The 5000-nt window shown below is 42.3% G+C and overlaps 1 protein-coding gene across 1 annotated transcript in view; it reads right to left on the minus strand.

The window, feature by feature from the left end:
• Nucleotides 1-5000, minus strand: part of LOC311246146 (myelin basic protein-like) — a gene marked incomplete at its 3' end in the record, with an annotated part of 159894 nt that overhangs the window by 44529 nt on the left and 110365 nt on the right. The gene's annotated exons all lie outside the window — the stretch shown is intronic.

Here is a 5000-nt window from a genome sequence, read left to right on the forward strand (position 1 = left end):
TATAAGTCATAGCTGACTTATGTCAAAATCATTCTATTTCCTCCATAGAATCAGCAGTGACCTTGAGTGGCCAACTGGTCTGATAGAAGCTATGGCTTGTCCTCATCTGCTGGCCTTAAACCTTTATTTACCCTGGGTATATTCACTGAGCATATAGCAGTATGGTCTTTATTTACCCTGGGTATATTCACTGAGCATATAGCAGTATGGTCTTTATTTACCCTGGGTATATTCACTGAGCATATAGCAGTATGGTCTTTATTTACCCTGGGTATATTCACTGAGCATATAGCAGTATGGTCTTTATTTACCCTGGGTATATTCACTGAGCATATAGCAGCATGGTCTTTATTTACCCTGGGTATATTCACTGAGCATATAGCAGCATGGTCTTTATTTACCCTGGGTATATTCACTGAGCATATAGCAGCATGGTCTTTATTTACCCTGGGTATATTCACTGAGCATATAGCAGTATGATCTTTATTTACCCTGGGTCTATTCACTGAGCATATAGCAGTATGGTCTTTATTTACCCTGGGTATATTCACTGAGCATATAGCAGTATGGTCTTTATTTACCCTGGGTATATTCACTGAGCATATAGCAGTATGGTCTTTATTTACCCTGGGTATATTCACTGAGCATATAGCAGTATGGTCTTTATTTACCCTGGGTATATTCACTGAGCATATAGCAGTATGGTCTTTATTTACCCTGGGTATATTCACTGAGCATATAGCAGCATGGTCTTTATTTACCCTGGGTATATTCACTGAGCATATAGCAGTATGGTGTTTATTTACCCTGGGTATATTCACTGAGCATATAGCAGTATGATCTTTATTTACCCTGGGTCTATTCACTGAGCATATAGCAGTATGGTCTTTATTTACCCTGGGTATATTCACTGAGCATATAGCAGTATGGTCTTTATTTACCCTGGGTATATTCACTGAGCATATAGCAGTATGATCTTTATTTACCCTGGGTATATTCACTGAGCATATAGCAGTATGGTCTTTATTTACCCTGGGTCTATTCACTGAGCATATAGCAGTATGGTCTTTATTTACCCTGGGTATATTCACTGAGCATATAGCAGTATGGTCTTTATTTACCCTGGGTATATTCACCGAGCATATAGCAGTATGATCTTTATTTACCCTGGGTATATTCACTGAGCATATAACAGTATGGTCTTTATTTACCCTGGGTATATTCACTGAGCATATAGCAGTATGATCTTTATTTACCCTGGGTATATTCACTGAGCATATAGCAGTATGGTCTTTATTTACCCTGGGTATATTCACTGAGCATATAGCAGTATGATCTTTATTTACCCTGGGTATATTCACTGAGCATATAGCAGTATGATCTTTATTTACCCTGGGTATATTCACTGAGCATATAGCAGTATGGTGTTTATTTACCCTGGGTATATTCACTGAGCATATAGCAGTATGATCTTTATTTACCCTGGGTATATTCACTGAGCATATAGCAGTATGGTGTTTATTTACCCTGGGTAATATACGTAGCAGTATGGTATTTTCACCAACACCCTGCTTCACACATTCACACATACAGTAAGAGCTGCCTTAGTTTTGAACCACCACCGTTTTTGTGTTTAGACATAAGATGGTAGTGAATTGTCATCTGGTCACTGAAATGCATTTATGATGATCTAAGTGGCATGGAAGTTCAGCTGCATCAGTCGTGTGACAATTGTAAAAATGCCGTAACATGAGACTCAATGAGGTTCTTCTGATCTTCCCACACCAGCATCATCTCCATTAAAGATGGTGGCAAGTTGAAAAGGGCTAAGAAACAATCATCTGTAGGACTGTGTGTTCAGAGGAGAAGCCCATCCTCTACTGTAGGACTGTGTGTTCAGAGGAGAAGCCCATCCTCTACTGTAGGACTGTGTGTCCAGAGGAGAAGCCCATCCTCTACTGTATGAATGAATGAATGAATGAAAACTTTATTTAACAGATTGCAGAATGGGTACAATACAGTACGGCTCAATACATACAATTGTTAAGGGGATGCAGACCTGAGAAAGACGTTTGTCTTGTTTCCATCAGGGTCCCCCATTTTCAATTCATATAGACATATATGACATACATGACATACAGATAGTCAGTACTGCTACATCTATACATTTATGACATACCAGATTTGCAAATACAGTACTGTTTGTGATACAGAAGGAGTCAAGAAAAGGGAGTATATACATTTGACGTAGAAACTGTACATTGGAGGAGGTTGGGTGGGGGGGGTTGGGTACATTGGGATATTGACATCCATACTGGGTAATTTACATTGGAGGTGGTTGGGGGGGGGGGGGCGGGGGGCACACTGTATAAACAAGTAACACTGTACATTGAGGGGGGGGGGGGAGGAGACACTGTACAAACAAACACAATTGTACATTGAACTATTGACAAAACCATACTAGGTAAATGACTGTACATTGGAGGGGGTTGGGTTAGGATATTTACAGGGGCCAGTGTTGAATTGCAGTCTCCCGTAGGTGTCCCTTGAGAGAGGTTTTGAAAGTGGGTAGTGATCCACATTCCTTTACAGCTTTGGGTAGGGCGTTCCACATTGATGTGGCATAATTGCGAAACGTGTTTAGTCCCTTATTTGAGCCGAATCTGGGTTTAACATGATTTGTGGAGCTCCCTCTGGTGTTGTGATCGTGGTATTCACTGACCTTTGGGAAGTATTTTGACATGTACATGGGTACCTTGGTCGTGTAGTGTATCTTGTAGACCAGGCCCATTGCAAGTTGTTGTACTCTGTCGTCTACTCTAAGCCATCCTAGGTTGTCAAAGTGGGCAGGGGTGAGGTGGGTTCTAGGAGTAAGGTCAAGCAGTAGTCTGACCAGTTTGTTTTGAGATGTTTGTAATTTTGTTTTTAGCGCCTTTGAGGTGCTTTGGTACCATGAGGTGCAAGCATAGTCGTAGTACCCCTGAATGAGTGCTCCTGCCAGAGTCTTCAGGGTGTTCTTGTTTACCAGAGAGGAGATCCGGTACAAGAATCGAGTTCGTTGGTTGACTTTTTTTATTACATTGGATGCCATTTTGTCACAGGAGAGATTAGCCTCTAGGATGGAACCCAGGTAGGTAATTTCATCTTTCCTTGTGACAATATTGTCACCCACTGTAACTGAGAAGCCGTCGGTCTTGCTGAGTTTGTTATTTGAACCGAAGAGAATGGACTCTGTTTTGCCCATGTGTAATGATAGTTTGTTATCAGCGAGCCATATGCAGATTCTGCCTAGTTCCGAGCTGAGGGTTTTTTCAACCTGTAACTTGTTCTTGTCAGAGACCAGCAGGGCTGAGTCGTCCGCAAACAGGAACAAGTTGCAGTCACAAGCTGACGACATGTCATTTGCATAAATTAGGAACAGTAGTGGTCCTAGTATGCTTCCTTGTGGAACACCACAGCTCACTGTGAGGGGGGGGGATAGGGTACCGTTTACCTCCACCATCTGTTCCCTCCCCTCAAGGTAGGATTGCATCCAGCTCACTGATAGACTATCAAAACCAATTGCTTTTAGCTTGTCAATCAGAATGGAGTGATTGACCGTGTCAAAGGCCTTTTGTAGGTCCAGCATGACCATGCCGCAGTATTTGCCCGCGTCCACCTCTTGTTTGATGTGGTCATTCAAATAGAGAAGGCATGTGTCAGTGGAGTGGGATGTTCTGAAGCCAGATTGGAATTCGTAGATTAGATTTTTTTCCGCTAGGTACTTTTCGACCTGTTCGTAGACTATTTTTTCCATGACTTTCGAGATGGAGGTGAGAATAGAAACAGGGCGGTAGTTGCCTGGGTCTAATTTGCTGCCCTTTTTGTGCAGAGGGGTCACCCTCGCAATTTTGAAGTCCTTGGGGACGTGTCCCTGTTTTATGGAGAGGTTTATTATGTGTGTGATGATTGGTGTGATGGCGGCTGCTGAGTCTCTGAGGAATTTGGAGGGGATGTTGTCATGGCCAGTGGCCTTGTTAGGTTGGAGGGCGCTCAGTTTATTGAGTACCTCATCTGTTGTTACCATTTCCAGCTTGAAGTCGTCCTTGCGGACCCCTAGGTTTTTGTAGTAAGCTACTATGTGTTCTACCCCATAAAGCCCTGAGTGGGAGGGTAGTTTGTTTACCAGTGTTGTGGCTATGTTTGTGAAGAAAATGTTTAAGTAATTGGCTACATCCAGCTTGTCTGTGATGAGCGTGTTGTCCGTTTTTATGTTTATGTTTGAGAATCTGGTTTTAAGTTTTTTACTGCATCCTAGTTGATTATTGAGTAATTTCCAAAGTTCACGTGGTTTGTTTTTGTTTTCCTCAGTTTTGTCATTGATGAAATTCTTTTTTGCAGTTTTGATCATGGAGTTTACGTCGTTTCTTAGTCTGTTTCTTTCTAGTTTGAGTTCAGTCACGTGGGCTTGGAGTTCACTGCTCGTGCTTTTAGTAAGCTTTGACTGACTTTTACGAAACTCAGAGCATTTTTTGTCTCTGGTTTTCATAGCGGCCAGTATTTCGGAGTGCATCCACGGCTCAGCGCGATTTTTTACCCTGGTGGTTCTTAGGGGGGCCATGTCGTTTAGTATTGCTGAGAATTTGGTTTTGAAACCAAGCCATGTTTCGTCAACCAGTGTACCATTGAGTTCATCTGACCAGTCCAGACTCTCCAGTTCAAGGTTGAAGGCCTCGCTAGAGTAGGTTTTGAGGTCTCTAGATGTGACTGTTTTGTGGCAGCCAGCCTTTTGTTTTAGTTTTTTTCGGGTACAGAATATCATATAATGATCACTTAACCCACATGCTATAACCCCTTTATTTGAGATCTTGGACTTGTCGGAGGTCAGAATGAGGTCAATGGTAGTCTGAGTTGATTCACATACACGTGTGGGTTGGGTGATTAGCTGGCTGAGGCCATGCAGATCACAAAACCTACTGAAGGCCTTGAAGACGGGTGCATCTTTTCGTTGCATATCCGTG

This window comes from Notolepis coatsorum (genome assembly GCF_963971535.1).
Source record: "Notolepis coatsorum genome assembly, chromosome: 19".
Taxonomy (NCBI): domain Eukaryota; kingdom Metazoa; phylum Chordata; class Actinopteri; order Aulopiformes; family Paralepididae; genus Notolepis; species Notolepis coatsorum.